The sequence below is a fragment of the Pipistrellus hanaki genome, assembly GCF_964339955.1.
Source record: "Pipistrellus hanaki genome assembly, chromosome: 4".
Classification (NCBI taxonomy): Eukaryota; Metazoa; Chordata; class Mammalia; order Chiroptera; family Vespertilionidae; genus Pipistrellus; species Pipistrellus hanaki.
Genome location: NC_140506.1, coordinates 64,355,678 through 64,378,930, shown reverse-complemented (window position 1 = coordinate 64,378,930; position 23,253 = coordinate 64,355,678).

Sequence of the window (23,253 nt, the reverse complement as noted above, 5' to 3'; positions counted from 1 at the left end):
TTTAACAAATGCAACCTTTCTATTCCTCTCTCCACTAGGTAAATGTATCACAATATAAAATATCAACCTCCAAGTTAAAATTACACAAACACAGGGTGGGGCAAAAGTAGGTTTACAGTTGTGAATACATGAAACAAAGTTTATTCTTCTATTATTTTCCATATGAACAACTGTAAACCTACTTTTTCCCTACCCTATATTAAGTGAATATAATATTTGAGAGAGAAAAATACTTTGTGGAATGCTTTTATTTTTAGATAATGTTATTTCATTTCTTTAATCTATTTGTTTCCAGGTAAGTTGTTTTCTATACTGTGACTGCAGTGGGTACATAATATTTTCTGCCCCAAATATACCCACTTTGAATAAATATATTTCAAAGTGAAAACAAGTTCCTCTGTGAAAGTACAATAAAAAATTCAGGAACATTTGGAAACCATGTCTCCCAAGTTGTCCAGGTCTCTAATGTCATCACTGGCTCCTCCCTATTTTTTGTTCCAGTGTCAGAGGGTATTATGAAGTACAATATATCCTTTCAATATACTATAAAAGGAAAAGGCTAAGACCAACGGGCTTATGTATACTTATTAATAGGTATTTCCTTTTATGTATTAACTGATCCATAAACAAACACAATTCATTAGGTCCTAGAAGCAAAACACAAGAAAGCAAGGGTGGGGCTTCCTCAGAGACTAGGAAGCTGCTGGCACTCTTCCTACCTCTCATCTTTGTTGCCATCAGCATGGAAGTTTTAGTTTCTCTTACTGTAGATGTCTTTTTCCCCCTGACAAAGAACAGCTTCACTGGGAACACTGCATTTTTAGAGTGTCAGCATCACTAGGAGAAAGGAATCTACACACTCTTTATAAGGCAGCTGGAAACAACAGAGGGATGATGCTGAGTGATCCAATTTGACCCTGAATCAGGGTGAGAAAGCATCCAAATGGATGGAGTATGTGTCCAAGTCAATGGAGCTCATGAGGGTTTGTGATGCTGGCTGGAGTGCAAAAACCATCTCTCTGAAAAAGGCACAGGAAGACTAAGCAGAGTGCCCCCACACCCTCACATTCACTTTTTGAAGTTCTAACAAATGATACTTCAGAACGTGACTATGTGGAGATAGGGTCTTTAAAGAGTGACGTTAAAATGAGGTCCCCAATCCAATATGACTAGGATGGTCCCCAAACCAATATGACAGGGGTCTTTATAAGCTGAGGAAACTGGGACCCAGATATGCACAAAGAGAAGGCCATGTGAAGACACAGGGAGAAGACACCAGTAGAGGGGTTTCAGAAGGAACCAATGTCTCAACACTTTGATTTTGGACTTACAGCCTCCAAAACTGAGGAAGTAAATTTCTACTGTTAGAGCACCCAATTTGTGGGGTTTTGTTAGAATAGTCCTACCAAACTCATTTAGTCATTCAAAGAAGAGAATCTGCTTCTATTATCATCCAACCCACCATTTTTAATAATAAGAAACATGAGTGGTTATTTCAATGGGCATCATGAGACTATTCAACTAATATATATCTGGATAAAGCTACAGATGATTATTATAAGAGTGTTTCTTTAATCTTGTATCTAACTCTTAAGAAATGATAGCAATGGACCCACTAAACATTGCAGGATCTCCTCATTCTCTACTGTTTGCACATTTACATATATATGTATTTATTTTCTGTTCATTTTTACTCATAAAATATTTATTATGTTTAATAAAACATTTGGTAATTAATAATTTAGTACAAAAATGACACACTCCTGTCATACCTCAGAGGATATTTAGTGATCAGTCAAAATCTAAGGAGTTTTTCCAGTTTTTCCTCACACCATTTCACCTATTTCTTCTATTCTGCTCATGCATATTCAATGTCGATGTCACTTCATTCTAATAAAACAAAAAGAAATATATGTACATATATAAATTATATGAATGGAGTGCAAATATAGAATATATTTTAAGAATAAGTATCTTCTTTACTTAGTCAAGACACCAAATGATGAGTAAAAAACATTTAAATTACATTGGAGTAAAAACAAAAACAAAAGCACACTATATATATTTTTTGGTGTTTCAAGAAAGATGTATCACTCAATAAAAATTTATCTTACAGGTATATAAATGTAAATCTTTTTTTCTTTCACTGTTGTAATAAATGTATTTGGATTATTAAAACTTCTGCAAGAAATGTTTGCAATATAATTTTATCCCTCATGAGCTGAAAATCATGATCTTTATGTGAGAAAAATGCTAAACTCTATAAGTAGGGAAAATAAGATTTTCCCCCTGTTGACTTTGTATATCCAAAATCCTATATATACTTATTGAAACTGTGAAAAAATAACAATTTTCAAATGGCATCAAGGGAAAAAAAAATGTGCTCCTTGCAAAACATACTTAAGAATTACACCCTGAAAAAAAAAATCCCATTTACCATTGCAACAACAAAAAAATAAGATACTTAGGAATAAAGTTAACCAAAAGAGCAAAAGATCTATACTTGAAAAACCAGAGGACATTGAAAAAAGAGAATTATATATAAACAAGTGAAAGAATACCAGTATACCGTGTTCATGGAATAGACTCAACATCATTAAACTGTCCATACTACCCAAGGTATTCTACAGATTTAATACAATCCCTATTAAAATACCAAGAGCATATTTCACAGAGCTAGAACAAATACTCCAAAAATTAATATGGAATAAAAAAGACCCTAATTAACTGCAGCAATTTTGAGAAAGAAAAACAAAGTTGGAGGAATCACAATATCAAATTTCAAGTTATACTACAAAGCCACCATAATCAAAACAGCCTATTACTGGCACAAAAACAGGCATATATTCAATAGATCAATGGAAAAGAACAGAGAACCCAGAAATTGACCCAAGCCATTATGCTTAATTAATATTTGACAAAGGAGGCAAGAGCATACAATGGAGTCAAGAGCTTCTCTTCAATAAATTTTGGGAAAATTGAACAGATACATGAAAAAAAAAAAAAAGAAGAAGGTAGACCACCAACTTACACTATACATAAGAATAAACTCAAAATAGAATATGAAACCATAAAAATCCCAGAAGAAACCATAGGCAACAAAATCTCAGACATCTCTCATAACAATATGCTTACATATACATCCCCTAAGGTAAAAGAAACTAAGGAGAGAATAAACAAATGGAACTATATTAAAATAAAAAGCTTCTACACAGCAAAAGAAGCCATCAACAAAATGAAGAGAACCCACTAGTATGGGAGAACATATTTGGCAAACATATATCTGATAAAGGGTTAATATCCAAAAAATATGAAGAACTCATACAACTTGAAAGAAAGACAAACAATCCAGTTAAAAAATGGGCAAAGGACCTGAATAGACACTTCTCCAAAGAGGACATACAGATGGCCAAGAGACATATGAAAAATGCTCAAAGTCACTAATCATCCAAGAGATGCAAATTAAAATTACAATGAGTTATCATCTCACTGTCAGAATGGCTACAAATCAACAGATGACAAGTGCTGGTAAGAGTGTGGATAAAGGAGCCGAAACCGGTTTGGCTCAGTAGTAGAGCATTGGTCTGTGGACTGAAAGGTCCCAGGTTCGATTTCGGTCAAGGGCATGTAAATTGGTTGTGGGCATATCCCCGGTAGGGGGTGTGCAAGAGGCAACTTGTCGATGTTTCTAGCTCTCTATCTCTCTCCCTTCCTCTCTGTAAAAAATCAATAAAATATATATTTTTTTTTTAAAAAGAGTGTGGATAAAGGAAACCCTAATATACTGCTGTTGGGAATGTAGACTGGTGCAACCATTATGAAAAAACAGTATGAGTTTCCTACAAAAATTAAATATGGAACTGCCATTTGACCCAGATCCCACTTCTAGGACTATATCCTAAGAAATCTGAAACACCAATCAGAAATAATGTATGCACTCCCATGCTCACAGCAACACAATCTACAATAGCTAAGATCTAGAAACAGCCCAAATGCCCATCAGTAGATGAGTGGATAAAATGAGTGGATTAAAAAGCTGTGGTACAGTTAAACCATGGGATATTATGCACAAGTAAAAAAGAAGAATCTCTTACCCTTTGAGACAGGATGGAGATACCCTGGAGAGTATCATGTAAGTGTAATAAGTCAGTCAGAAGAAGACAAGTATCACAAGATCACACTCATACGTGGAATCTAAGTAACAAAATAAACTGATGAACAGAGTGGATCCAGAGACATGGAAGCATGGAGCAGAATGCGGAATCTCTGAGGAAAGGCAGGGGAGGGTGGGTGGATGGGAGGTAGTCAACCAAAGCCTTGTATGCATATATGCATAACCCATGGACACAGACAATAGAGCACTGATGGCCTGAGGTGGTGGAGGGGGGAGGACATGAGGAGAGCTCCAAGGGGGTCAATGAGTGAAAAGGGGGACATATGTAATACTTTCAACAATAAAGAATTATTTTTTAAAAAAATTTAACTCTGGCCAGGTAGCTCAGTTAGTTAGAGCATTGTTCTGATGTGTCAAGGTTGTGGGTTCAATCCCTGATTAGGGCACGTGCAGAAGTAACCAATGAATGCATAAACAAAGTGGAACAACAAATTAATCTCCTCTCTCTCTCTCTCTCTCTCCCTCTCTCTCTCTCTCTCTCTCAAAACAAAAAGAATTTCAATTAAAATAATTTCTAGTTAACACATTCCTACTCATAAACGAGTCTATTTATTTAACTTTGCTCTGTTACAATTTTAGGACAGGTGAGTATAACAAAGTTCTTTTGTTTCATTGAAGAATTAGGATTCTTTTATTTTTCTTGAAAGTCTTCATATACATCAATTCATTTGTATATACTTGGTGCTATTTTTATAACCTAATAAACTCACAAAAAACAATTATCAGAATTTAAAAATCACGTTTTTCTGCTCTAGGAACACATAAACATGTATATGTGTATATATATATTTGGCAGGCATATAGAGTCCAATTTATAAGTGATCAATCAAATCACATTATATTTTTAATGATTATTTTCCTTTTAAAAGAGTCAATATAAATTTAAAGAACATAAGATGACCTGCCCAATATGTATTTTATATTCACACTGTTATCATTTTATATAATAAAGATACTTTCATTGTTCCTAGATGGGATAATAGGAAAAAATACTTATTGTTATTCTCACTGCACTAAGTATCAGGGGAAATAAGCTGTAGCATTTTCTTGACTGACATTCCCCACTCCCCACTCCCCTTTTGTTTTTAAATTAGGCTGACCTGGCAACAGAGCCAGGCTGAGGGACTTTGTTTTGAAAGGCAGTAAGCACCCAAAGGGAAATTATTGATCCAAACTTGGAGACAAAGTAGAAAAGAAGCTTTGTGTTATCCTTTTTAAAGGCCATTGGATATTAATCTACATCAGTCTGCCTTCTAGACAGGGAAGGTAAGGACAAATTAAATCAGAATTTTAAGCTACAATTTGATCTGTTTGTATAGATAAAACCTCAAAGGTTTATCATGCCTAAAATACCATCTTAAGCAATTTGTTTCCTTATCATCTTTCCTTTGACATTTTATTATGGGACAGACCAAGAAACAACTCAGATTTCCCTTGGAGAGTTTAATCCACACGTGCTATCTTTTAGAAAGCATTCCCGATAGGAATAGCAATCAGAACATGAAATCATTCACTTTTAATAACATCTTCAAATACCACATGATTTACTTGCACACAAATTAAAGTTGTGGAAGGAATATGTCAAAGTGGCTTCAATATTGATATAGCTGAATTCCTGCCCCCAGCCTGGAGAGCAATCTACTGACCTGAGACTTGCTCCCAGCTTTGTTTTCAGCACATGGACTGGCATCTGCAAGCCCCTGGGAAACTGTACAAAGTACAGTAGTTTATGTGCACTTTCCCACAGGGACTAATTAAGTCATAGGAACTTACTGAGGGAAACTCCCCTGGGAAAGTTTAGGAACATTAAACACAGTGAGGCACAACCGCCTTATTGCCCATTTCTTCTAGTAAGTAGCTTCATGAGAGCAGAAAATGCAATTCTTTTATTTCATTATGTGGTTAGGGCAAATGTTTCAAACGTTTCCTATTACCAGCCAACATTCTCTGCACTTCAAGCACATTTTTAACTAAAAAATGTGAATTTTGAACCACTTTCATTTCATATCACAGATTCCTCTATCCTTTATCGCATCCTGCCCCACATTTGACAAAATTCAACATGTTTAACTGTAGAAATGCTTTACGAATTGGGGATGAGACATTCCTCAACATAATAAAGGCCATATATGGCCAGCCCACAGCTAACACTGTACTCAGCTATGAATGGTTACAAGTTTTTTCTTTAAGATCAGGGACAAGATAATGGTGCCCATTTCACTACTCCTATTCAACATAGGAATGGAATGTCTAACCAGATTAATCAGGCAGGAAAAATAAATGAAAGACATTCAAATTGGAAAGAAGGGAATTTATCTTTGTTCCACCAAAAGATTCCACCAAAAAGCAGTTAGAACCAATAAAAAAATTCAGTAAAGTTGCAAGACATACCATCAATATATAGAAATTTGTTGTGTTGTGGTACACTAACAACAAAATATATTTTTAAAAATAGAGAAATATTTCTATTTTTATAACACCCTAAATAATAAAATACTTAAGAATAAATTAAACCAAAGAGATGAAAGTTCTGTATAATGAAAACTAAAATAATTTGATGAAAGAAATTAAGGGACACACAAATGTAAAGATACACTGTGTTCATAAATTAGAAATATTGTTATTTAAAATAACCACACATCTCAAACCCATCTATAGAGTTTATGCATTTCCTATAAAAAATCCAATGATATGTTTCACTGATAGAAAAACAATCCTAAAGTTTGTATGAAACCTTAAAAATCCCTGATTATGCAAATCACATAAAAAAAGAACCACCTTAGAAGCATCACACTTACTGATTGTAAAAAAATGTACAAAGCTATAGTGATTAAAACAGTATGTTACTGGAAAAAAATAGACACACAGACCAAATCTGGATCAGAATTGAGAGCCCAGAAATAAACCTTAGCATATAAAATAAGCTAATTTCAACAAGAGATATAAGCATTTTCAATAGGAAAAGCACACTTTCATCAATAAATAGTTTTTAGAAAGCTGGGTAATAAGCAAAAGAATGAAACCAAATTTGTTACACCACTCCTCACAAAAATGAACTTATAATAAAGACTCAAATATAAAATTTAATAAAATTCTTAGCAGAATTTTACCAAAGACTGGCAGGGTAAAGGAAGCAGGGAGATATTGGTGAAAGGGAACAAACCTCCAATTACAAGATAAATAAATTCAGGGTATCCAATAAACAACACAGCTATTATACAGAGTGGGCAAAAATAGGTTTACAGCTGTTCATGTGGAAAAAGGCATGTAGGTTATGTTTCATATACTCATGACTATAAACCTACTTTTGCCCCCCCCCCTTTATATGAAAAGCTCATAACCAACATACTCAAAAGAGCAAAACTGAAAACTTTTCCTCAAAATTATGAACAGAGCAAGGGTGCCTACACTTCTCATTTCTATTCAACATGATAATGGAAGTCCCAGCCAGATCTACTAAACCAGAAAAATAAATAAAAAACATCCCAATCAGAAAAAAAGTGAAATTGCCCCATTTTAGGGTTTTCTACATGTCATGGTTTAACATGTAGAAAACCCTGAAGACTTCATTTAAAAAATGTTAGAACTAGTAAACCAATTCAGGATACTAAACCAGAATACAAAAATCAGTTATATTTACGAACAATGGGTTATTACAAAAGAAAAAGAGGGAAAACATGCCATTTATAACACAAAAAATACACAAAATTATAAGACATAAACTGAAAGACTTGTATAAAATAAATTAAAAAGACACTGATGAAAGAACTTAATGAAGACAGAACAAATGGAAAGACATACTCTGATCATGGATTGGTAAAATATTATTAAATGACCATAATCTATAGATTTTGTATATTCAAAATAATTCCTACAAAAAAACCCAAGGTATATTTTAGAGAAATGAAAAAAGAGTTTTAAAATTTATATGAAATAAATATCACAAATTAGGCACATAAATCTTGAGAAAAAAGACTAAAGCTAGAGGTATCACATTTCCTGATTCCAAAATATATTACAATACTAGAGTTATCAAAGCAGTATGCAAGTGGTATAAAAAGAGACATATGCACCAATGTTTCAAAACATACCTATAATAGAAATGAATCCTCACACAGACAACTGATACTCAACAAGGGTGCCAACAATTCACAGTAGGTATAGGATAATATTTTGTGGTGGGAATACTGAATGTCCACATGTAGAAAAATGAAATTGTACCCTTGCCTTACAACCATATCATAAAATCAACTCAAAATGGATTAAAGATTTATACAAAGGATGTGAAAATGTAAAACTACTATGAGAAAACTCAGGGGAAAAGCTTTGTAACTGGTCTTGGCAATGATTTCATGACATTCAAAGCACTGATAACAAAAACAAAAATAGATGTGGGGTTTTATAAAACTAAAAAGCTTCTATGCAGCAAAACAAATAATCAACAAAGTATAAAGGTAACCTATGAAATTGTTGAAAATATTTTTAAACCATATATCTGATTTAAGGGTTTCATCTTCGAAATGTATAAAGAACTTGCACAACTCAATACAAACAAAACATAACTAAACTTAACTAAAAAAACCCCAAAACCCAATTTAAAAATGGGCTGAGAATTTGACTAGATAGTTCTTCAAAGAAGACATATGAATGCCTAACATGTATGCACAAATTGACACCACAATGACAAATCCCTTTATACATTTTAGGATGAATATTATTTTAAGAGAGTCAATGGGGGATAAGGACACATATCTAATATCAATAAAGAAAAAAAAAGAGAGAGAGAGTCAATAGCATTGGTTAAGGAATGGAGAAATTGCAATCCTTTCACACTGTTGGTGAGTGTCATAGTGGTGTCACCACTATGGAAAACAGTTTAAAATTCCCTTTACAAATTAGAAATAGAACTAACATATGTTCCAGCCATCCCACTTCTGGCTCTTTACTCAAAAAGAATTGAAACTCTGATCTCAAGAAGATATTATAGCTCCCATATTCATTGCAACATTATTCAAAATAGCCAAGATGTGGAAAGAAATGTCAAAAATGGATGAAAGGATAAAGAAAACGTGATTCATATATACAACAGACTAAAATTCAAACTTAAGAAAAGGTTTTTAAAGTTGGTTATCTGAATAGAATTGTAAAATAATAAACCCTTTGCAAACCAAATTTCTTTTTTTAAAAAAAATATGAGGAAGTAAAAAGCAAGGACAGACCCAACTAAGTCTCTCAGTGCTTAGAAGGCAGAGGGTTGCCTATGCACTGAAAGGTCATGGGTTTGATTCCTGGCCAAGGGCACAGAGGTAAGCATTCTCTCTACATTTATTATATGTAATTCTCTCTGTAAGGATAGCATTTGAAAATAGTTGATTGAGTATAACATTTTAAAATTCTCTAAGACTCTAAGTAAAATTTGCAATTTTAGTAAATGTTTTCAGCAATAAATTCCAGCAAATTTTAATTGGTTTTTAACAACTAAAGAAATCTGATGAGTTTAAAAATTTACCAAATTTTAGGAAAGCAAATCACATTAGCAATGATAACATGTGCCAACAATATACTTCATATTTTCACTTTTCAAATATGATTGAAAGATGAGAACATTATACTCTTAAAAACTTATAAATTTATGAACTGTATATTTTACCAAACTGCCAAGATGTATAAGTAAATACTCTCATAAGACCTTTATAAATAATAAAACCACATCCATTTTTAGGGGTCAAATATCAGCAACAATAAGTAAGGTCTGGTTTTGTTTTCATTCACATTTAAGAGAGAGAAAAGGAACAGTACAATTTGCTTTGAATGTCATTTTTTATTCAAAGGTTACCTCCCATTTGTTATAACTGAAAGAGTATTATGAATAATGATATCCCTAAGCTCCAATTATGTTTTGCAAATTAGAATTAGGTCAGATGTTATGCCAGATACAAAACAGTCTAATAAATGTGCTTAGAAATCTTAGAAATGAAGACAAATTTCATTAATTGTAAAATCATCTGTTTCAAAAAGGAAGGTTTATACTTTTGGGTCTAAATATGCCCCAGAGGGAAGTCCACGAGAGGAAGAACTTTGAATTTAATTGCCAGTGAATGCAATATACTAGAAAATATAAATGAATAATGCTGCAAAGCACCCTTTAACTTGAAGTTCTTTGAAGTTACTTATTAATAAATTGCTTTGATTTTGTTCACTTTTTTCCTTCTTTAACAGTAAATTGACCTCTCATCATCTCAAAGCTCATCTGCTCAAGCCTATTATTTATTTATTATTTATTTATTTATTTATTATTTTTATGATTGATTTTAGAGAGAGATAGGAAAAGAGGGATGTTGGCAGGAGGCAAAAGCATGCCAGATTCCTTGATGCCTAGACTCACAGAGGCATATTATCACTTCTGCCACAACCAATATATCAAAGAAAATCATGAAGTCAGCTCAGATTCATGGATTGAGCAATATACCGTATTTTCCGGCGTATAAGACGACCCCCTAATTTTACAGTTAAAACATGAGTTTAGGCCTATATTCGCTGTATAAGACTACCCCCCACTTCCGAGGCAACACCAGTTCTTTTTTTAATAGACCGCCTCTCTGACTCTGGCCAATCTGAGCAGGCTTTTTACTAGTTTCAAAAGTTGTCTTATACGCCGGAAAATAGAGTACTCAAATTCTTAATAAATGCATTTATAAATTCATTGGAAAGGAACATAAATACAATGAGAGGAATAATCAGGGTCATTATGCAAATACCACAAATAGTTTTTAAGTTGTAACAACACAGGCCAAAACCAAAATTTCAAAAAATATAGGACATTAAAAATAAAAAATAAAAAACACATTGAACTGTCCTTGTTATTACAATCTAACTCTATACTTAAGCATAACTTCAAAAATTTCTGTAAACAGAAATACATTTACTCATTCCAGTTCTGGGTAGAATGGAATAATCATATTCCATCTGGTTTCTGTCACTGAATTTAATTATAAAACCTGGACAGATGTATGGGAACAGCAATTTGAGGACTAAGAAAGGAAATGGTAGCAGACACATGGAGGAAGAATATACTGCTTTGGAACAAGAAAGGGAATTCTTTCCTCAGGACAGTGTAGAAATACTTTTTTTTTTTTAATTTCCTCTCTTCTCTCGCCCAGCCTACCAGCCACTCCCCATGGTGGCAGTGGAAGCTAAGGGAAATTACACAGAAATAAAAAGTTCCCTCTTCATTTAGTGGGAAAGCAGTTTTAAAAATATGGGGCAGTTCCCATTGTTTTATTTGTACTGCTTTTCATTCTCCATTTCATGTCTGACCTGGATGTAATCATGCAAGTATGTTGCAGAGTGAATTTATTAGTGCTGCTTTTGACTGAAGGACAGACAAGGGCCATCTCGGAACAGGAAAGCACTGGGGAGCACTGGAATGAAGGAAGCTCAGGAAAAAGATGATCTAATTTGTTCATAAACTCCTGGACTCACCTCCTCCCCAAACATGCATAGATTTATTCTTAATTATCCTATCAAAAACTTCAAGAACTGAACTGCTGAATAGACAGCCTTCAGGTTCCAGAATGATCATTTGAGTGACACACTTCTCGGATCAATTTCAAAGCATGTAAAGGTTTGAAAAAATAAACTAAAAATGAAACTAGAATGTTAGAATTTAGTTCCTGACCTTAACTATCAATATCTTGACTGCCAACTATCACAGAAATACTTACATTATCCACAGGACTTCAGATCCAGTTGTCTGATGAAATACTAAAAATAATCAGGTTATAATTTACAATTACTTGACATATTAAAAAAATGAACATACCAAAATGACATATTATAGATAAGTTTTTATCTCTGATGAAGGCTTTAAAGTGACTATTACAAAAATGCTCAAATAAGTTATTCTGAACATTCTTATAAAAATAGTAAAATAAGAAGGGCTGGTAATTAAATAGAAGATTAAGGAATAAACAAGTGGATTATAATTGAAAATTTCAATAATGAAAGTAAAAATCTCACTGGATGATTTCAACAGCAGAATGAAAATGACAGAACAAAGAGTCAATGAGCTCTTCAAGACAGATCAATAAAAAATATTCATCCGAAATAACAGAGAAAAGGACCCGGGGAAATGAACAGATCTTCAGGGATTGCTAAAAATTAATGAGTACTCTAAAGTTCATGTTATTCATGTTCCAAAAGGCAAGAAGAAAAAATGTGGTGCTGAAAAGTATTTAAAGAATAATACAGAATGGAGCAAAAGTAGGCCTACAGCTATTCATACAAAAAATAGTATAATTAGTAAATAATATCAAGAATAAACTCTGTTTCACATTTTCACAAATGTTTTTGTCCTGCCTTGTATAATATATGAGAGCTTCTTAAATTTGGTGAAAGATAAGACATTACAAATTCAAGGACCTCAACGAACCCAGAATGGAATAAGCACGATAGTTCTTTGTTCAGAAACATCATAATCAAACTGCTAAAAACTAAATACAAAGAAAAATGTTGGAAATAAAATAAAAATTATAGTGGAATGATTCTTTAAGATGAAACTGCTATTGCTATCACATGCTGCTAGATTCACTTTGCATATATACTACCCGAGGTTCTTCAAAGAAAGAGCAAGATAGATATAAATTATAGCTATATAAACATGTGTGAGTAATAGAAAAATTGTATGGAGTTAAACAGCCAAGACATTATTTAAGACTACTGCAGTAAGAGAGAGCATTTAATCTTGGAGGGAGCACTGGGTGAGCTGGAGGAAAAGTACTGCAGGAAGTGAAAGAGGAGTTGGTCAATGTTATTAGACCAGCTGCGCTGCTAATTGGTGCTCGCTCCGGCTTCCACCTTCTTACACAGAGGAACACACTATCTTTCTTGGAGATAACCTTTCAAAGGGAAGGCTCCTAGTCCTTGAGAAAGACAGTCCTAGGTTGTAAAGCTGACAAAAATCTGGGAGAAGATTTACATGTCAAAGCAGCAGAGAGAGAATTTACAATTCCAAGTTTTCTGAGGTAAGTGCTCTAAGAAGAGGGAGGTCAAGGGCTTCCAGTGAGGAAGAAGCTGGTCTGAAGTTTGGTCAAGCCCACAGGAACAAGGAAGGCTGTCTTGCTCTGTAGATTAAGGGATGTGCAGGCTGACAGAGGAGAGGGAGATGACAGGAAGACTGGCAGTTTCTTATGTAAGATCTCACTGGGAAAGGACTCCATTTTAAGAGGCTTATATTATAGTACACATTTCCAGCTATGTACCCAAAGGAATTATTGCCAGACACCAACATATAAAACGGGGATGATCAATGTAAGATGTTCTCTGGAATTAATATTTTTGTTGAAATATTAATATCTGGATTAATCAGGTGATTGAGTACACCTCAATTCTAAATCCTAGATCCAGGAACAAGTTTAAATAAAAAAAATCAACAAAGTGACAGTCATGAAATGGTACTCTCTATAATGTCTATAATAGTGGCCAATAAATTTGATTAAAGCCTTAAAATGTTCCTTAATTTGACTTTGGTCTTTTTCAAACATTATTGGTATTTTATTTTATTGACCTAATAGGTTATAAAAATAAAATTAAACCACATATAACTAAATAAGAATATGCTGATAGCTAGGTCTTGGGAATTTACTTATATGGTATATTTTAAGAAAAGATAAATAAGCTGATGTTTATAAAAGACTGTGGCATAATAACAAAATAAATAAAAACATAATTTAAAAAACACATTATCCTCACTGTGAACATCAATTTCATGAAACATGATGTAAGATTCTAGAAATTAGAAATATGAAGATTCGGTGGTACATATTTGGGAAAGTGTGTATAATAATAATGTATGAAAATTACAAGTACACAAGTTGCTTATACTATTTGAAACTTAGAAGTATAGATGTGTTCAGGTTGAGGATGATTGCAGTAATTTCCTTAAGAGCTGTGGAAAAATATTTTAAAGATCTCTTTTTGTCATTATAAACATTAGTATCATTGTAGAGTATTTTTGCACAAACCCTAAATTTCTTTAACTTTTCAGGAAAAAAAATTGAAAAAACAGTGTCATGGTGTTTCCTTGCATAGATGAAAGATACTGAACTATTAGGTTGGAAAACAACAAATCAAGAAGCATTTACTCTCTAGGCAAATGAGAAATTTGAAAATTTATTACCACCCACTTATCTTTATTACCATCCACTACTTTGAGCAAAACACTTTGCTAGGCATATAACAAGCTGGAAGAGAAAAACTGGGAAGACTAGACACTCTCTGTCATATGTGCTAAGTCAATAATACTCAGTTTATGTCAATACTGCAGTGATAGCACTGCAATAATCGTGGTTAATGCTGCAGCACAAATTTTCCAATGTATTTCCAAGAAATATAAACAATATGTTTCCATAATTAATGCAGACAGGAGGAGATAGAAGCTTATCACATTTCTCAGTATAATGTGGAAATAGTAAGAATAATAAAACCTACACTTCTCTAACATATGAATCAGAAGAACACATTAATAATATATGGGGCAAAAGTCAAGATAAAAAGAAGGATCATATTAAGCTTTTGAAAAAAATTGATAGATCTTATTAATCCAAAGCAAAGGGATGTCAGAATAAATGTAGATGGCTTATAATATATGACTATAATGAAAAGCCCATGTGGGATTTATCAAAATGTCTATTGATTAAAAGGATTTGCTGAACTCAGAAAGTACATCTGAAATTACTTTTATGTCAGTTATAAGGATAAAAAAACACAGAACTCAACATATCTTCAAAATAGAGAAAAATTATCAGAAAATCTGAGTTTCTTTGCAGAAAAGGACTCAGAACAGCAGATAGTCCACTCTGATTTTGTAAACTTCTATACTTAAAGGCTCTTCATTGGAATTTGGAAATTATGATATTTATATTGATTCATTCAGAATAACATCCAACATTTTGGATAAAGGTTAATTTCTTAAAAATTTATTAACATCTTAGAAGAAAAACTTAAATTAGACCCTTTAGACGTTATTTCATCCTGTGTTTTCTGGCAGACTTAGTAAAAAGTAGATTCTGTTATTTACAATAATAAATGATCTGATAAACAGTGCCTTAAAAAAAAACAAACCTATATATTTGAAACAAGTACAATGAATTCAGAAGTGCAAACACAAAAAGGATTCGTAAGTACAAATATGTGGGATTCTCCATATTTCCCCTCATTTCTATTTTTTCATCTGTACATTCAGTTGCTCAAGTTTTGGAATGTAAGATTATTTCACATCAAGTGGAAAAATTAGGTCCTTCAATGTAGTCAGCAGGAACTCAGACACATGGACCAGTATTCTGATCAAATTCTGGTCTTAACATATAGTAGGGAGAGGAAAGAAAGCCCTTCATCATCCTTACCTTTGTTGAAGCTTCGTTATAACACAGCTCCATCCCTTGGTTTGGGGCTTAGCCAAATGATTTCCTTTGGCCGGGGATGGAGAAGCAATAACCTGTCAGTCTCTTAGGATACTAGGAGAGACCCTTTTATCTCTGCCACTCTTTGAGAAGAGTGTTTTCCAGCCCGCCCTCTACTTAGATGAGGATAAGAAAAACTTGGACCAGGGAAGGTCATGATAGGCTTGCAAAGTAAAACTGGTCCCCATCAGCTGTTACCCTTCCAGCAGAGTAGTCCCGCTGAGTGCAATCTGTAACACCGGCATCTCAGAGGACCCCAGATGATGAGAATAAAATATTACTATTTTAAGCCACTAGATTATGGGTGGTTTGTATTTAATATTTATATAAAGTTAGCTAACTGAAACAGAGTAAATCAGAATATGGTAAAATGATCACTACCAATCTTGGTGTCAAAAGATGCAAATTGGAAATGGCAGATTTTCCACTTACTAATTCTATTAATTTAGCAGGCAATTAAACTGAGACTGACCCCAATGTCTCAATGAAAACAATAACATTAATAACACTACTTTACAAGCCCCTTCTCATATCCAGGGCCCTTTTTATACTAACCTGGCTCTCATGGATTGTCCCAGTTACTTCAATACCCTTGGGGGACCCAAGCTCAGGTCTGGTGTTAGTTCCCTTCCTCTCTACATGATCACTTTGTATCTCATGCTCCCTGAATCCCTTTCTAAAGGTGATTGGCATCAGTGATTGACATCAATGATTATCAGTGATTGACACCAATGATCATCAGTGATTGACACCAATCTTCTAATCTCTTTCAGGATCCAGACTCAACTGTTTATTTGATTCCTTTTGCCTGTTGCAGAGTCCTCCCCAGATTTGAATTTCATTATGGTAGGTGTGGTAATTGGGAATCTGACTATTCCTTGTCATGACACCAACGAATATCTTCAGGTAATTTTACTTTTCAAGAAACTCCTATACTATGTGCATAGCAAATGTACAGCATTTTTTTAAAAAATATGCCACTACTCGTGAAAATGAAAGTAAAGTCTGTCAGATGATCCAGGGTTGTTTAGAAATAGTCATTTCCACTGCCTTTGGAGCTGGCCACATTTCACAAGAAATGCTGCTATCCATCCTTACTGCCACAATCAAAGTGGAGAAGTGGAAAGTACAAAATAAAACTCATTCAAGGGTACAATAATGAGAGTAATAAGGAAAGACAAAACAGCCTCTATAGTAAATTACTAGGAGTGAAACAGTATTTTCAAGCTTTTAAAGGAATTTTGAAAGAAGATACTTTTTTTTCAATAGCATCTGAAAGTTAAACTAAGACCATTTATAGAGGTTATAAGGAGATGATTTTAGGCTGTATCAGACTGTATTGACACTTATAACTGGTTCAAAAATGACTCAATCTGCCTTAAGAGGAAGCGATATCTCTATTGAGTAAGAGTGCCACACTAGATACTTTGTTGGGCTGTTTTGAGTACCTGTACAGTATTTGACAAGGTAATCTAAGTAGGCAGCTGTACACTAAGATACAATATTAGTACTTTCTCCCATCTAATGCAAAGCATTGATGGCAACTGAATGCTTCTTACAGGTATGTGATCTGGATGTGAGGATGAAGAGAGTGGTGTGCAAAAACAGTGATATACCATATACTATTCCATGTACAACTATTGCCACTTCTTTATTTTTATAATACTAATTTTAAGTCCCTAAACCATAGAATACAAACAAACAAAACTTGCCTTTTCAAGTTAATATATTAGCATGTTCTCCTTTAGGGTGATTTGTTTCAGCCTTGTATGGATAATGTCTGCCTCTGTAATTTTTCTTCTCCAGATTGGAGTTTAGATATAAGGAAACACAACAGGAAACTATGCCCAAGCTGAACAATTCCTTTGCTGTTCCTCTGATTTCTCACTGGCCTTCACGGAGATGAAATTTTTACTCATAGACTGGATGTGCTCCCAGGTTTCACTTCTCAAATACACAGTAGGAATCAAGTACAGCTTCTTCCCTCCACTGACTCGGCTCCACCTCAACCTTAGCTCTCTCTACCGAACCTCTGAATCTCACTCACATTCTCCACCTGGCCTCTAGATTAGTTATCAACCCCTGACCTCTGTCACAGCGCTACATCATCTCTTATCCCTTGCTACCGATGCCCCATTTCAAGCTCAGTGGCTGTCAATTCTGTTACTCTTCCCCCTGGGAGGGAAAGGGAAGTTCTGCACTTTAGTAAAGTACAGTGGAGTAACCTCTAGCTCTCTTTATATTTACTTTGCAGTGACTCCTGTTACTGCTATGAGACTTCCTGTAAGGTAGTCTCCCTCAGTTTGAAAAAGGACATAGAGCATGATTCCCCTCTCTTTGCATTTTCCTTTCAACTTGAGCAAGGTAGGAGATGCAGCAAGAATACATCCAAAAGATTCTTATCTCTGTTCTGACTCAACCCTTAAAAGGCTTCTTAGCTCTCCTTGAAATTAAAATTTTTGTATATTATAAGGAAAGAAACATCCTAATCTTTTCTATCAATGGTTTATGATTGTCAAGGCTCAATTCTTCAAAACACATGTCCTGATACAGAAAGAAAGCTGTTATGATTTAGAAAAGGAAATAAAAAAAAATGTGTCTATGCCAAAAAAAATCAAGACTTCTTTCTTCCCTTACAATAAACAAGTCAAAATAGTAAAATCAACAAAAGCTAATCAACAGATCCATTCTTTTAATTGCTAGCTACTCTCCCTTCAGTTCTGACAGTAAGCCTTGTCATTACAAGGTTTTAAAGGTAGAACATTTTCAGAAAATCATTATTTATGGATATACATATTTAACATTTTTAACATATTCATTACTTCTGTTTCTAGGAAGGTGGAGTATTCATCAAATAGAAGGAGGCTCAAAAGGCAGAGAAGATGGCAAATGGCTAAAACTTAAAATTCTAAGGAACAACACTGAGGTGAGTTCACTGTGTCTTTTTTTTGGTTTGTTTGTTTTTGTATGTTTGTATGGTTGGTTTGTTTTACCTCCTATATCTCAGGCTAAGATTTGAAGAAATGATCAACCAGGAAATACCAGCAAGTATAGTAAAAAAAAAAATCAGGAGACCGCCCTGACTGGTTTGGCTCAGTGGATAGAGCGTCAGCCTGTGGACTCAAAGGTCCCAGGTTCGATTCCTGTCAAGGGCATGTACCTTGGTTGTGGGCATATCCCCAGTGGGGGGTGTCCAGGAGGCAGCTGATTGATGCTTCTCTCTCATCGATGTTTCTAATTCTCTCTCCCTCTCATTTCCTCTCTGTAAAAACATCAATTTTATATATATATAATTATTTTAAAAAATAGGAGACCAGTAAAGGGAAAACACGGCAATACCAGGAAACATAAATAATTACTGTTCTACTCGGCAGAACAGCACAGACAAACCACATGTATTCCTACCACGAAATGCTAAGCAGAGAGCCTAGACTTCCACCCTTGCATGGCTATAATAAGGCACCCCAACACCCTGGGGTGATGTCAGAGAAGGCTGACTAGGCAAGTGGACTTTCATCTCTGCCATGAAGTAATGATGCCCACTTCCGCTTGAGAAGTCAGTGGGAACCACTAAGAAAACAGGTGCTTCTAACCCCACCTATTGCCCTAAGGTGGTGGAAGAAGAGATCTACTGGAGAGTTAGGAATTTCATTTCTACCAGTGTGAACAGGGCTCCTACCCTTTCCTCAAAGTGTCAGTGGGAGCTGTGTGAGGTGCAATAAATACACATTCCTATGCCTCTCAACTGAAGAAGTATAAATGGAGGACCACTAGGAAGCTGACAGTCTCACACTCACCCATCAGCAACTAGGAGGTCTCCCATTTATGGTGGCTGAGCAAGGAAACTAAATTTCTATTTGGCAGTAATGAGGTAGTGCCCCCAATTCCCCTGCCTGGTTAGTATCATGGGAAGCCAACTAAAAATAAATAAATAAATAAATAAATAAATAAATAAATAAAGGCTTAAATAAGATCCAGAATATCTATATACCGTATTTTCGGCATATAAGACGACTTTTGAAACAAAAAAAAGTCAACTGAAAATCGGGGGCAAAAGACCAAAATTGCACAAAAATTACCTGCAGATCTTGACAGCAAAGTAAGTCTTTTCTTTGAAGTGGGGGGCAGTCTTATACAGTGAATATAGGCCTAAACCTATGCTCTAACTGTAAAATTAGGGAGTCGTCTTATACGCCGGAAAATACGGTATATAAAAGGCTAATGTGCTAAGTGTCTGATCACCTGACCAGTTGCTATGATGGGCACTGACCACCAGGGGGAAGGCAGAAAAAAAACAGACATGAAAAACAGAGAGCACATAAAGAACAACAAAAATGGTAGACTTAGCTTGAACATTTCAGTAATTAAATTAAATGTAAAAATCATCTACCATGTTTCCCCGAAAATAAGACATCCTCCGAAAATAAGACCTATCACATGGAAAGATAAGACATCCCCTGAAAATAATACCTAGTGCAACTTTGGGAGAAAAAATTAATATAAGACACCGTCTTATTTTCAGGGAAACAGGGTACCTATATAAATTAAAAACAGAAATTGGCAGGGTAAACTATAAGACAACCCAAAATCTGTTGTTTAAAAGAAATTTAAGCCAAATGTAACAATACTAGAGGACCAGTGCATGAAAATGCATGCGCTCAGGGGGGTCCCTCAGCCCACATGCACCCTCTGGCAGCCTGGGAGCTCTCAGAGGATGTCTACCTGCCAGCTTAGACCTGCTCCCCAGGGGATTGGGCCTAAGCTGGCAGTCAGACATCCCTCTGGCAGCCCAAGGGCCCTTGGAGGATATCCCGTGGGGAGTAGGCCTAACCTGTTAGTCAGACATTCTTAGCATTGCCACAGAGACAGGAGAGGCTCCCGCCGCCATTGCTGCCCTGGCCAGCCATGAACCAACTTGTGGCTGAGCAGCACTCCCCCTGTGAAAGCATACTTACCATCAGGGGGCAGCTCCTGCATTAAGTATTTGCCCCCTGGTGGTCAGTGGGCGTCATAATGACCCGTTGTTCCTGGTGGTTCCACAGTTAGGGTCAATTTACGTATTATCCTTTTATTATATAGGATGGGTAAGATAAAAGTAAAAGGATGGGAAAAGATATAGTATTGCATAATGCAAGAAAAACAGGAGTTATAATATCAGTTAATATAGAAAGAGAAAATGTTCCCAGACAGAGAGGGACATGATAGAATGCATGAAAGTTAATCTACAAAAAAAATAAAATAAAAAATGTATCAATTGTAACGTGCATGCATAGAACAGCAGAGTTCAAAACATGTGAACCAAATACTAATGCAGCTAAATGAAGAAATCAAGACTTAAACATCACTATGTCAACAACTAACTAAACAGAAAATCAACAAGAGTTATAGAACTTAACAAACCCATCAACCAATAGGATCTAATCATTAACATTTAAAGGACATTCCACCAGACAATAGGAGACTATAAATTCTCTCCAAGTATTCATGGACCATATATTAAAATGGACCATATTCTGAACCATGAAACAAACCTAAAACAAATTTTAAAGTATTGAAATCATATGGAGTATATTTTCCAACTAAAATGGAAATAAAGAGCAGAATGACAGGAAATTTTCCAAACATTTGGAAACTAAACCATGAACATCTAAGTAATATATGGGTCAAAATGAAAGCCTCAGGGAAAATCAGAAAACTACATTGATCTGGATTAAATAAAAATAAAGCATATCAAAGTTTGTGGGACACAATAAAACACAAATAAGGGAGAGATTTATGACACTAAATGCATTCATCAGAAAGGAGGGAAAAAATCTCAATCAATAATCCAAGTTCCCACCTAAAGAATTTAAAAATAACAAATTGAGACCAAAGCAAGTGTTAGAAAGGAAATGATAAACAATAAAGAGCAGAAATGCTGAAACCGGTTTGGCTCAGTACTGGAGCATTGGTCTGGGGACTGAAGGGTCCCAGGTTCGATTCTGATCAGAGGCATGTGCATTGGTTGTGGGCACATCCCCCGTTGGGGGTGTGCAGGAGGCGGCTGGTCGATGTTTCTCTCTCATCGATGTTTCTGGCTCTCTCTCCCTCTCCCTTCCTCTCTGTAAAAAATCAATAAAATATATATTTTTAAAAATGAGCAGAAATCACTGAAATTGAAACTAGTAAAACAATACAGAAAAAAATGAAACAAAAATTATGTTTTTGAAAGAAAACAATAACATTCACAAACATCTATCAAAATTAACAAAGAAAGAAGAGAAAAGGTACAAATTATGTATCTGGAATGAAAAGGTGCTAGCAATAGAAAACCTTGCATATATGAAAAGGAAAAATAAACAATATTTAAAATAATTAAACAATTTTTTTTAAAAATTAAACAATTATTAAACAATACTACTACATAATTTACCAACTTAGACACAGTAGAACAATTCAAAAAATGCAAACTAGCACAAGATAACTAAAATGAAATACCATAGATAAGCCGAGACCGGTTTGGCTCAATGGATAGAGCGTCAGCTTGGGAATTAAGGGGTCCCGGGTTCGAGTCCGGTCAAGGGCATGTACCTTGGTTGCGGGCATATCCCCAGTAGGGGGTGTGCAAGAGGCAGCTGATCGATGACTCTCTCTCATCGATGTTTCTAACTCTGTCTCTCTCCCTTCCTCTCTGTACAAAATCAATAAAATATATTTTTTAAAAAAATAGGAGGAACCGTTTAAAAATAAATAAATAAATAAATAAATAAATAAATAAAATGAAATGAAATGCCATAGATAATATGAATATTCCTATATGTCCTGTTGGTTTCACTGATAAATTCTACAAATGTTTAAAGAAGAATCAATACTCAAACTGCACAATCTCTTCCAGAAAGCAGAAGATTCGTGAATGTTTACCAATTAATTTTTTGAAGATAATTTTATCCTGATATAAAATCAAACAAATACAGTACAAAAAAAGAAGGGGGGAGGGGCACAAAAGCTATAAATCATTATCTCTATTGAATACGATGCAAAAACCTTTAGCAAAACATTACCAAACAGATTCATCATTATAAAAAAATTCTACATTATTGACTAATTGAAGCTGCTTCTTGGGATGCAAGGCTGGTTCAATATTTAAAAAGTAATCAATGTAATCCATTATATTAACAGATTAAGAGGGATACAATTACACATTCATATCAATTAATCAGAAAAAGCTTTGACAAAGTTCATCACTCATTCACTACAGAATTCTGAAATAGAGAGCTTTCTCAATTTTATTGAGAACAACTACAAAACATTTCTGGCTAACATGATACCTATTATTGAAGGGCTACACTATTTCCCCCCAAAGATGAAGAACAAGGCAAAGATGTCCACTTACACCTTCTTATTCAACAGAGAGATAAAAGTCCTACCAATACAAAAAAAAAAAAAAAAAGACACTATCAGAAATGAAGATATAAAAAATATTCCTATTTGCAAATGGCATGACTTTTACCTAGAAAATCCCAAGGAATCTATGATTGAAAACAAAACTTATAAATAATGGTTCAGCAATATTAAAAAAAAATGAAAACTTATGTTTACACAAAAATCTGTATACAAATGTTTATAGCAACTTTATTTTTA